At 36.4% G+C, this 13920-nt stretch overlaps 1 protein-coding gene and 1 pseudogene across 1 annotated transcript in view; one reads left to right on the forward strand and one right to left on the reverse strand.

Annotated features, from left to right (window-relative positions):
• LOC128657231 (oocyte zinc finger protein XlCOF6-like) overlaps positions 1–11685 on the reverse strand; it is a 157798-nt pseudogene extending 146113 nt beyond the window's left edge.
• Positions 11686–12465: 780 nt separating this feature from the next.
• The window catches only part of LOC128657232 (zinc finger protein 585A-like), a 117364-nt gene continuing 115909 nt past the window's right edge, over positions 12466–13920 (forward strand). The window contains exon 1 of the mRNA XM_053711496.1: positions 12466–12544. The gene's annotated coding sequence lies outside the window, so the exon portion shown is untranslated. The remainder of the gene's footprint in view (positions 12545–13920) is intronic.

Raw genomic sequence — 13920 nt, forward strand, 5'->3', positions numbered from 1 at the left:
GCTTAAATTCTGCTCTACTACATAGCACCGTTTTCCTTTACTATACTAATGTGCTGTATGCACATAAGTTAATTAAGAACAAAGGGGATAATTTTATTACATTGAAAGTAGTGCCATTGGACCCTATCCTCTTTTTTTCAAGTATAGTTTAGCCTGGCAACAGGTTTCTAATCCAATAGAGCACGCAACAGGTAGTATTATACCAAATTAATAAACATGACTTCAAAGTGGGAAACAGATAGAAAATCTAGACAAGAAAAGAGAGAAATAGATCTAAATTCTGTGTTTGAGAATCAATCAGAAAATACTACAATTAGCCCAGACTCCATGAACCAAGCACTAAAAGATATTCACAAGCTTATGTTTAAACAGGACAAACTGTGGTGGAACCATCACTTTTTCGAAAAATATATAGAACTCAAACTCATACCTAGAGGTCTGAGAATTCAGCTCTTTCCTGCTTTTGAGTTTCGCAATCCAGAACATAATCAAGAATGGGAAACAGCACTTTCAGAATGTTCGGTAAAATTAATGCGAATCTTAATTAAACATGACAAAGAAGAATATGAGCTATTAGAAACTAAAGTACAAGAACTACACACAAAATTACAAGAATATGAAACACTTAAAGAATTCGAATCATCATATAAACAGTACCAGAAAGAGTTAGACAAATATGAGGCAGAAATTAAACTTACGAAACAAGGCAAACTAGGCAGAGATAAATCTGATTATGCCAATAACAGAGTCTACAAATGGAAAAAGAGATTCAATGCGAACAATCCTAAACCATCGAAAGTTACTATCATACAAAGTGATGTCTCGGATACAGAAGGGGAAGACTCAGAAACCCCTGAATCTGATACCGAACCACAAACCTCGACAAGGGGGACTAATATAAGAATCACAAGGGGCAAAAGGAAGGATTTTTTAGGACAAAGTGCCTCTTCCGATTTAGACACACCAGAAGAGGCAGGGGGAAGACCAAAAAGGAACAACAAAAGTCAGCCACCAAACAAAATCAACAAAAAGGGCTGGAAACCATATCAGAGACCCCCAAGTCCGTTCTCACAGATGAGAATGACTCATTGAGGATAATCAACCTTTCCCAAAAACTACTGACTGAGGATCACAAAAAAGTACTTTCTAAAGGCATGACCTTCTGCCCAACTCCTGAAATAGATAAATTTGAATTAGTCAAAGATGTACAATTGTACATCCGCAAAATTGCCTTAAAAAGACTCTTTCTGAACAAATCACAAGCAATAACTCATTCAGAAAATAATTCACTCTCAGCAGAAGAGAGAACTACTCTGACCAATCTAGAGGACTTACTTGCAGAAAATGAGACTATAGACAGCACAATACCTGACTATACAAATGAGACAAGATGGCGTGATAAAATTAAAAATAAATCTAAATTCATGCCTAACATCAACCAATGTTCTCAACTGCAAGTTTTCAGTGATATCATATGTGAGAAAATCCTACAAATCCCAGAGACAAAAACTAATGGGAACTTAACAACTAAGGAACGCAAAGCACTAAAAGAGATGCAAATGTGGAAAGACACGATCATTAGAAATTCTGATAAAGGAGGCAATATTGTTTTATGGCCACTTAAAATGTATCGTCTAGAAACAGACAAACAACTAAGGGATAATTCTTGTTATACCAAACTGAATTATAACCCTACAAATGAATATCTTCAAATATATTCAAACCTAATAGAAGGAGCCAAAAATGACAATATTATTAACAACAAAGAATATCAATTTCTAAAAGTATCCAATCCAACTGTTGCTACTTTTTACCTAATTCCAAAGATACACAAAAACCAAACCCATCCTCCAGGGCGTCCTATAGTATCCGGAATAAATAGCCTTACTGAAAAGGCGAGTAAATATGTAGACTACAGACTTAGGAATTATCTCACTCAAATTACTTCTTATGTTCAAGATACCACTGATGTCCTAAATCAACTGGATAATATTCATATTTCTGAACAAACATGGCTTGTGACAGCAGATGTCGAATCTTTGTACACTTGTATTAAACATGATCTTGGCATCGAGGCAGTACGTTGGTTCCTAGAAATGGGCTCAGAAGAAGAACCGATTCATGATGAATTCACACTTGCACTATTACAATTTGTTTTAAAACATAATTATTTCACTTTCAATAACGGGTTCTATCTACAAACAAGAGGTACCGCGATGGGTACAGCATGTGCTCCCACCTATGCCAACCTTTTTTTAGGGTGGTGGGAGCAAAAACACGTCTTTTCAGACACTAATTCACAGTACCTGGAGAAAATCCCCTTTTGGGTAAGATATATAGACGACGTGCTGTTCCTATGGGAGGGTTCAAAAGAAGAACTAGATTCTTTCCTTCTTGACCTAAATACAAACCAATTTAATGTCAAATTGACCTATGAAGCCAGTCAAGTGAAAGTAAACTTTTTAGATTTAGAAATTTCAAAATCAGAGGATGGAACATTATCCATGGATGTACACAGGAAAATAACAGCCACAAACAGTGTTCTACACAGCTCTAGTGCCCATGCCCCAAATACCATACAGGCACTTCCTATAGGTGAATTCTTAAGAATGAGGAGAAACTGCTCTTCTGAATCTAACTACAACAAGAGAGCAAAAGAACTCACTGAACGTTTACTATCAAGAGGTTATAGCAAAAGGGCAATTAAAAGGGCAGAATTTAGAGCGAGAACAACAGATCGAAAAGAACTACTCCAAAAAAGAGTAAAACCAAAGGATGATCAGATAAGGTTCATATCAACCTATAATCCAAAAAGTAACTACATAAAATCCCTGTTTCAATCCAACTGGCACATACTAATGTCTGACCCCAAATTGAAAACAATCTTGGGTGAGAAAATACAGACAGGATATAGAAGAACCCGCAATCTTAAGGACATTATTAGTCCTAGTCACCTTGCTAGTGAAAAAACTAAAAGTGCTTTTTCTAACGGTTCCTTTAAATGTGGAACCTGTACCACATGCAGCTTTATGCTGAAATTACACACAATACATGATCGGTTCAACAAACCACACAAAGTAAATGCACACATCAACTGCCAAACTGAAGGGGTAATATACGCATTACGCTGCAATTGTAATCTGTTCTATGTTGGCATGACAACCAGAAAAATAAGAGTAAGGTTGCAAGAACACTTGAGGAACATCAAAAATGCCAAAAAGGACTTACAAGCAGGTAAACAACTCACCTCGGTGGCCAGACACTTTTTGTATAAACACAATTCAAAACAAAGTAATTTAAAATGTTTTGGAATACAGAGAGTTAAGCTGGGGATCAGAGGTGGGGATCTAGAAAAAACCCTTCAAAAAGCTGAAAGTAAATGGATTTTTCTCCTTAACACAGTTTACCCATCAGGGTTAAATGAGTGTAACAATCTCTCCCCTTTTCTGTAAAAAATGTGAAAAAATGTGCAATGAATAGCACAAATTCATGATAACACAGCCTAACCCTCAAAAAAATTCTATCAAACGCCAGTATCTCAAGATCTAATTTTAACCAAGTTATCTGTGTGTTGAAGGTAGAAGTAATCCTTACCTCTTGCCTTATAAATTAAATTCAAATTCAATCCTATCATCACCATATACTAAAAAACGTTCATAATTAAAATAAGGACATACAGAATCTCATTCTAGTGTACAACTATATGCACCAGCTATCTAAGGACTAGCTTATGTTAGTCATCTAGAATCATAATCAAGTGCACAACAGTATGAACAAGTTATTTAAGTATTAGTTTATAATAGTCCTTATTAATACTACATAGGTCTTAAGCACATAATTCATTGCAACTTTTATACACTAGTGGTGTTCATTATTCATAAAAATTCATCGTTCTTACATGCTTCACAGTCTGCACACAATACACACCAATTCACTATTACTTTTAAATAATTTCAGTAATATCTATTTATTTTTAGCACTGTTTTACAATCAAAATCACAAGTAGTTATTTCAAAACACAGCACAATAGCATTTTTCACTAAACACTCATTATTTTCATTTAATATTACACAATATTGTGGTATATACCAGCATAAGTAATGAAGTCATAATATAAATAAAGCAGTCACAATGTAATATATAGCACTAGTTCACGGTGGCACCTACAGGGTTAATTCACTACGTAGTATCACATAGTTTAGGGAATTCAGTGCTTTAACTTAAGGATAAAATAAAATGAATTTGTAAATTTATGGCTGAGCATTAAGCCCTGTTATAAGGCTATGAGAACTCATTTGTCCTGATTACTCCAATATAATTCATTTGATCTTATAACTCAATTGATTTTATAACCTCAACATTATAATAAAGTTACTTTTATTATTAGCAACAAATTAAACAACTTTAAAACTCCAACCGTAATGATAGGCGGTCTCTACACTGTAGAGGATGAGGATTGGCTGTCAGAAACAATCGTCACCCAGGAGGTGTGACCATTAGGCTTTAAAAGACCAGTATGTGAGCGGCGCGCTCACCCTTTGAAAAAGCCGCGAGGCGAAACATGTTAGGGACGTTAGGGACGCTAGGGTACTGGTGATGAGCCCTTGGAGCTCATGTATTTTTAGCTAGCCTTAGGAACCTCGATAGATTAAGATAAATTTAACCGCTATATACCTTAACAGTTGTGAGTGGTTAATGGGGGCAGAACGCTGACGTTCACATAAGCTGCTGGTGAATTTAACCGTTAGCAGTACTCACACCACTTGTAGTAAATTGTGACTACACAGGGCTCAATACCGCACTAATAATGTCTCATTTTGTTATGCTAAATTGAAATCTTATATATATTTTTTACCAAATATGTCTGTAGTGTTATAACATTACGCAGGTACCGTGCAGCTTATAAAATAGCGGTCATTTTTGTTACCACTCAGAGCAGTTGATAATTTGCCATTTACTTAAAGGCATATCTTGAACTAAGTTACTAGATCTGTCTGCTCTATATAAGAACAGGAACGCTATTTACCCAGTGTCTATCACCCTGCAATAAACATTAATATCGAAATACCTTACTACTAACGGTGATAACACCACAATAAGGGGTGATCTCCAATATCACAGATACTCTATATAACAAAGTATATACCCGCCGGACTTTGTATATCTAATATAAAAGACATTATTAAATATAAAGCATTGAGCCTTTATTTTTGTAGTGCAGGCTTGAACATAGCCTCATATACAAGATACGTATAGAAAATTAAGTGAAAGCTAAAGGGATCATATATAAAGTCCCTGACTGTACGCACAATGAATATAAGAGTATAATTACTTAAGCCTCTTAATTATATATGTACAAGTGTACTGTAACGTATTGAGTTAATCCCACAGCAAATTCACAAAATTTAACTGCAGTGAACCTAAGTATAAAACTATTCAATAAATTACCAGCAACAACATACTGATCAATCATATTTTGAGTTGCCACCTCCGGTATATATTGAATATATAGAATTGTTACTAGCCCCCACACCTTACAAGTTATCTATTCATAGATAATTTCTTACCCACCACACCAACCAATATACGATTAACAAGTAATATTATCTTGGCTCCTAAGAGTGTTTTTAAGTGTGTGTTTTCCAATTTTAACCAAGCCTTAATAAAAGTTAATTTTTAATGGTATTTAGTTTACTTAGACAGTTTTGTCTTTGTTCTCTGCACATCTTTGCACGTCTATCTCTGTTACCACAAGTTATTTAATTAAACAATCCCCTGAGTGCTACAAATGTAGTCTATCTCAGATAGGGTGACATATCCTATCTGTCAGTTTTTTGCTTAAATTCTGCTCTACTACATAGCACCGTTTTCCTTTACTATACTAATGTGCTGTATGCACATAAGTTAATTAAGAACAAAGGGGATAATTTTATTACATTGAAAGTAGTGCCATTGGACCCTATCCTCTTTTTTTCAATACTTTGGGTTGTCTACTAAAAAAAAATATATATATATACATGTCAAGGGATATTCAGGGATTCCTGACAGATATCAGTGTTCCAATTTAACTATAGTTAATTTTGAAAAAAAAAAAAGTGGTTTGGAAATAGCAAAGTGCTACTTGTATTTATTGCCCTATAACTTGCAAAAAAAATCAAAGAACATGTAAACATTTGTATTTTTAAACTCAGGACAAAATTTAGAAACTATTTAGCATGGCTGGTTTTTTGGTGGTTGTAGATGTGTAACAGATTTTGGGGTTCAAAGTTAAAAAAAAGTATGTTTTTTTTTCCATTTTTTCATCATATTATATTTTTTTATAGTAAATTATAAGATATGATGAAAATAATGGTATCTTTAGAAAGTCCATTTAATGGTGAGAAAAACTGTATATAATATGTGTGGGTACAGTAAATGAGTAAGAGAAAAATTACAGCTAAAAACAAACACAGCAGAAATGTAAAAATAGCCTTCGTCCCAAACGGTCAGAAAATGGAAAAGTGCTGTGGTCCTTAAGGAGTTAAAGGGACAGTCAAGTCCTAAATAAACTTTCATGATTCATATAGGGCATGCAATTTTAAACAACTTTCCAATTTACTTTTATCACCTATTTTGCTTTGTTCTCTTGGTATTCTTAGTTGAAAGCTAAACCTAGGAGTTTCATATGCTTATTTCTTAGACCTTGAAGACCACCTCTAATCTGACAGTTTTTCACCACAAGAGGGCATTAGTTCATGTGTTTCATATAGAGAACATTGAGCTCACGCATGTGAAGTTACCTAGGAGTGAGCACTAATTGGATAAAATGCAAGTTTGTCAAAAGAACTGAAATAAGGGGCAGTCTGTAGAGGCTTAGATACAAGGCAATCACAGGGGTAAAATGTGTATAATTATAACTGTATTGGTTAGGCAAAACTGGAAATAGGTAATAAAGGGATTATCTATCTTTTTAAACAACAACAACAAAATCTGGTGTTGACTGTCCCTTTAAACTCCTGATTTAGTGCTCCAAAGTGACCAACAACATCAAATACACATTATATTAAAGTGATGGTAAATTCACCTCACTAACTTTAGGTATATTGAAAGCTCTTGTAATAAGCATATCAATGTGCTTATTTTCTTCAAAACCGAATACAACTTCTGTAAAACACAGTTTTTGTGAGGCTCCGTTACCTGCTTTAATGCAGCCTCTGTCACATATTTTCTTATTTTGGTATTTGACAGGCAGCTCTTTCAGCCAAAAGGAGCCTCACCGTGCGCCCTATGTAATTTACTCACAGCACGCTCCCGTGCTTGTAACCATTAGCTGACTCAGCCTTAAAGTGCAACTGCGCACGCTACGCTATTTGCGCAAATGAAATAGTGAGGCTGCTTACTGTAAGCAGGTAATCCAGCGTAGCGTGCTGCGCGTGCACAGTTGCACTTTAAGGCTGAGTCAGCTAACAGTTACAAGCATGGGAGCGTGCTGTGAGTTAATTACATAGGGCGCATGGTGAGGCTCCTATTGGCTGAAAGAGCTGCCTGTCAAATACCAAAATAAGAAAATCTGTGACAGTGGCTGCATTAAAGCAGATAACAGAGCCTCACAAAAACTAGGTTATACAAAAGTTGTATTCTATTTTGAAGAAAATAAGCACATCGATATGCTTATAATTACAAGAGCTTTGTACCTATACACCTCATTAAAATCAGTAAATCTATGCTGTTGCTGTACAACCCCATCACACTAGAAACAATGTGTAATGCAAAGTAGGTTCAAAAGAAACAAACATAAAACCTGCTTTAACCATTTTTAAACATGATTATTTAATATAAGAAAATATTGCACTGCCCATACCCGGATGGCAACATTTTCTTTGGAGAACACTGGTGTCCCTTTAAATTGATCAGATCACTCAGGTTACTGGTTGGTCACTGTAAATATTATCCCATTCTGATGACAAAACCAGGTGACATTCACATGACATCTTAACTCTGTGTGCATCAGGAAGGTCTGAGGTTTGGTTCTTGGTCTTGTCAGACATTGTCTTGTTCAGCAACTGAATTTGTCAGATATTCTTATGTTTCCCCTTTACTGTATTGTACGTGATCTTCAAAATAACAGAGAGAGGTCTCACATACAGATAATCATAAAATGTGGAAATATTGTGATTTTTGGATGCCCAACACCCATATTTGAGCATCATAAACAGATCAGGATTCAGATGTCACTGTTTGGTCACAAACTAATTAAAGTGAATAAAACGGATAAAAATCCAATAGGACATAGAGATTATCAAAAATAAACCAATACATAAATAAACTGTTCTAACTATACATATTGTATATGCCACTAATTACAGATCTTTAATCCTTACATTTCCAATTATCATTGTCACTAACGTCTTCTACATCTCCTGTATCATGCTCACCCACGTCTCCTCCTCAATACCTTATATGCAGACATTTAACCCTATAGAGAGATTATCTCTGCTTTACATACACTGTCCCATCATATAGCATCATGTAGAGATATACAGTGCTATAGAGATGTCCCATATGTCTTAATTGCACACACCCAGCACCTTATATGAACACATTTAAAGGGACAGTTTACGCAAAAAAAATTCTCCCCTTTAATTTGTTCCCAATGATCCACTTTTCCTGCTGGAGTACATTAAATGGCTTACCCTTATAATGGCATTTTTAATAGTTTATTTATCCTGCGATATCCCCACCCATCTTGAACATTTTTGGCCTCAAGGCCAAGCTGTGTAAACACAGTCAGCAGAAGAAATTACACTCCCAGTGGGTTATAGAGGAGATAAGGTAATAAAATGTTACTTTTCCATTGTTCTCTTATAGTATTGGTGATTGGTTTATGGACAGATATAAGATAAAGAATCAGGTATATGTACACAATGTGATAAAGTAATGAGATCAGATTATACCTACAAACTCAACATATTTTATTAGGTTGTGACTTCAAAACACAAAATCAGCTAATTCATATACACAAATAAGATTTAAAAGGCAAATCTCATACGTTTTATACTCTGCAGCTGGTAAAAAAAGAGTAAAACAAACAAACAGCCTCCAGGGCAGCGCTCAGACAATCCTCCTCTGTGTCTCAGTGTCACGCACAACGTACTGGTCATCACGCTGTGATACCTAACACACCCCCTCTCTCACTTCTCTGAACTCCAGACACTCCGTTCTAGTTGGTAGTAAAAGGCATAGGGACAACAAATTTCTTTTTTTGTTATAGATGGTAGCAGGTGCCGTAGGGAAAGAGGCGGTCCACCCCCACCTCAGGAAAAACACAGTCCAGCAACAGGAACACACCCTGCTAGTAGTATAGAAAAATGAAAGAGCACCAAAGGCAAAACAAAGACAAAGGGTAACAGTGGTAAATGAAACTCCTTTTAATCCATCTTCTAAATGAGAAAAGTGACACACACCAAGTAACAAGTAATACAGACCGGTTTCTGTATTACTTGTTACTTAGTGTGTGTCACTTTTCTCATTAAGAAGATGGATTAAAAGGAGTTTAATTTACCACTGTTACCCTTTGTCTTATTTTGCCTTTGGTGCTCTTTCATTTTTCTATACTACTAGCAGGGTACATTCGTGTTGATGGACGGTAAAAAAAAGTAATTGGAAACACATTAAGGGGTAAAAAAATGTTATTGTATACTGCCCCTTTAAATGCTCACACACAGCACCCTGCCTAGTACTGTACATATAGATATATAATATGATAGAGAAGTTCCCTCTGACTCACATAACCTGCCCATTCCCCAGTACCTTATATACAAATATATAATATTTTAGATGCTCCCTCTGACTCACAAATAAACCCCCTCCCCAGTACACTATATAGACACATATAATAAAGAAGTTCCCTCTGACTCACAAACACAAAGCTACCTCCCAAGTTCCTTATATACAGATATATATTATAAAGAGGTTCCCTTTGACTCATACACAAGTCTCCTCCCCAGTACACTATATAGACACATATTATAAATAAGTTACCTCTGACTCACACACACAAAGCTTCCTCCCAGTACCTTATATACAGATATATATATATATATATATATATATATATATATATATATATACAGTAACGAGTATCAGTAAGTTTTTTTTTGTGCGCCGTAAATATATATTTAATCTCAAATATTGTAACTTTTTCAGCACTACCTTCTCAAAGTATGTATGTTTCATAATTTTCTATTACCGTTCCATCTGATACCTCAACTCTGTCTTTGGTGCCCCACTGCCCCGCCAGTGTCAATTTGTTGCTTTCACTTTCGGTTGAAGGGCGTGCTAACAAGGAAAATGAAACTTTATATTTTTACTCCACCCCAATGAACCTGACACTTTCAACTGCTTTCTGCACCTCAAAACGAGGCAGTAATAAAATTGTATTACTACGGCACGTTGCAATGGGAGCGTTTTATCAGAGCTCCCTAACTGGTGACGTACCCACAGCGCCACGTCATCACCCTTGCCGATGTGTAGGAATTGGCGCCTGATCGTTCTGTCCTTCTCTCCATAACATAGATTTTATTTTGCAATACTTTTGAAATAGTTTTTACTTGCTGTATTTATTTCTTTTTTGCCGTTCTATACCTTTATAGCAATATCGCAAATTAGTCAACGCTGTACTGTGCTGTATTTTTGTGTTTTCTGAATGATCATTTCCTAAAGCCTCCAATATAATCCTCAGTCGTTTTTACCTCGTTATGAATTATCTGACTTCTTGCTTCCACCAATGTCTAATGGAGGCTTTAGGAAATGATCATTCAGAAAACACAAAAATATAATACACAAAAATACAGCACGGTACAGCGTTTACTAATGTGAGATATTGCTATAAAGGTATAGAACAGCGAAAAAGTTTTTACTTGCTGTATTTAGTTCCTATTTCAAAATGATTGCAAAATTAAATTTGTGTTATGGAGAGGACAGAGAGCGATCGGGCGGTAATTCCTATGCGGTAGACAACTTACTTTAGAACACTGGTGTTCTAAAGTAAGTTGTCAGCTGTTTGTAGGAGGTTGGGCCTCCAGTGAGCGTTGTCTATTGTGCCTTAAACATGCGCAGAGAGCGCCACAACCCTCCAGCAGCTGACTACACGTCACCGGAAGTGACGCGGTAGTGAAATTCCAATGGTAGACATATTAATTTAAGACACCGGCGTGGGGAGTAAGCGCTGCCCGAACGCGGCCATAGACACATATTATAAACAAGTTCCCTCTGACTCACAAAATCAAAGCTACCTCCCCAGTACCTTATATACAGATATAGAATATATATATAATATTATAAAGAGGTTCCCTTTGACTCATACACACAATTCCCTCTCTAGTGCCTTAAAAAAAGATAGATATTATAGAGAGTGCCCTCTGTCTCACTCATACATACACAGCTCCGTTACCTTATGTGCAGAAACACTTCACAGCAGTTCCCTCTGCCTTATGCACATTGCTTTCTAGTAATTTAAAGAATAGAATAAATTAAACATCTCATTATAGTCCTGTGTATATAAAGTAACACAGCTACACACGCACACTGTGCAAAAATACAGTTACACACACATTAATCGACTGATTTACTGACCTGGTTAGTAATTAACAGCTTTATACAGTGAACTACTACCCGGATAGAAGAAAATAGGAAAGTAGTAAGTACTTTGACACTCGGCAAAAATGTCTGCCGTGACGTCACTTACATGGGACACGGATTTGTGAAAATCCCAAAAGAACTACAATACCCAACATGCATATACACAAAGCGTCGAAACAACAGAGAAAGTAATCCCAGCACGCACTGTTGTTATATCTTTACTGGAATCAGAAGCAATTGAAATACTGGTCATGCACTGCAGCGGCTGTAGTTAGCAGTAAGCGTCCATTGGGGTAAGCGGCGGGATCACGAGTTTGATTGACATTTTGGTTCAGTGATGCGAGAGTTTGTATCTCTTGCTCCCTCTAGTGGCGCTGTGCTGTGATATAACGGAATGTGGCTGAATTCTTCGGGGATATCGTATGTGTATAAATGTATATGAAATAATTTAAAAATTGTTTTTATTATTAATCTACAGGAATCCATAAGTAAATAGCATATAATGATTACATGACAACATATTTACTTACACAATGATATAAGTGTGTATTTATGTATGTTACAATGACAAAATCCAACCACATATCGTTATATCACTAAACAGCCACTAGAGGGCGCAAGAGATACACACACAAGCGCACACCAAAACGCCAATCAAACAGCCGCTGCAGTGTGTAAAACTGCGAATCATGCTGGAGTTTTATTGCGTATTATTTCTTCAAAGATTTCACAGCAATGTTGTGATTATATAGATATCTGTTTTGTCCACACTTTGTGTAAATGCATGATTTGTATTGTAGTTCTTTCGGGATTATTCACGTCCCATGCTAGTGACGTCACGGTAGACATGATTGATGAGGGTTATATTTTCCTGTGATCTCCTTCCCTGATTCCTGTTGGTTTGCGCTCTATGTAAACTAACCAGGTCAGTAACGAAGCCATATAATAATGTGTGAGTAACCTTTATGTGTATAATGTCTGTATGTAACTGTGTGAAGATGTTTGTGTAGTTTTATTTCATATACAGGGCTATAAAGATACATTTATTTTATTTTGCACAGTAAATCATTACAAGAAAGCAATTTACATGAGGCAGAGGGAACCTCCTGAAGTATGTCTTGTACATAAGCTGGAGCTGTGTATAAGTGAGCCAGATGGAACATCTCTATAAAATATATCTGTAAATAACGTACTTGGAGAGTTCTGTTTGTGTTACTCAGGGAATTTCTATATAATATTTATTTGTATATAAGATTCATGGGAAAGTAGCTGTGTATGAGTCAGAGTCAATTTATTTATAATACCATATACCCAGGTGGTCCTTGGTTTACGCCGGTTCAATTTGCGCTGTTTCAGAATAACAACCTTTTTTTTTTCAGTCATGTGACTGCTATTGAAAAACAGTGCACTAATTAAAATAGCCAGTAGGTGGAGCTGTCCTCTTGTGTTGCAGCAAAGTTATGTAAGCTTAGCAGGTCTGAAATTAATCTGTGTACACAGAACAGACATTAGCTATCGAGCAGCTTTCAGAGCAGCAAGATCTAGCAGCCACTTCCCTATTATCTTCCTGTCTAGCTGCTTGAGGTGAGGGTGCCTAACTGCTTAATCAGTCCAGATTGAAATGCATAGAATAGGTGCAGACCCAATATTATCTAACATGCTAACAATGCAGAGAACTGTTTGCAGAAAAATGCAAGTAAAAAAATGTTTTTGTTCATTAAACTTAGTTTGATGATACAGTCTGTTGTGTGATTATTTAATTAGGTTTATAATGCTGTTTAGCATTTCAAGTCTTCATGTCAAAGCTTTAAAAATAATGTATTAGGGGGGGGCGGAGCCAAGCCGTGTTGGAACATGGCTGCATTTTAGCATAGCTCCAACACAGCCTACTCCCTTTTCATTATAAATGGACAGGTGATAACACAAATTTATTTTAGAAAGACACCGGAAGGTTAATTATAGCCAGAGAGACAGTTTAGCAGGACCTTTGGACTCCTAACACCAGTTGTTATTTAATTATACCTCAGTAATAGCCGGAACACCGCCATCTTTAAATCACGGAGACCCCAGTCCTCTCTCCACATTAGTCGTGCCTGCTTGGACAACGGATTGTGGAGTCCCGTAGCTGGCCAGAGGCAGACACATCAACAGGTACAATTATATACAGACGCGATCCCTCTGCTAATAAACCTACCGGAGCTTTGCCCTGAGCTGCTGCTGCTACCCACGTGGCTGAGCCGAGGGCGCTATACACCGGCCTTTATGGACATAAATAAAGTTAACGGAGCCGAAGCAACAGCC

This window comes from Bombina bombina, chromosome 4 (assembly GCF_027579735.1).
Source record: "Bombina bombina isolate aBomBom1 chromosome 4, aBomBom1.pri, whole genome shotgun sequence".
Classification (NCBI taxonomy): domain Eukaryota; kingdom Metazoa; phylum Chordata; class Amphibia; order Anura; family Bombinatoridae; genus Bombina; species Bombina bombina.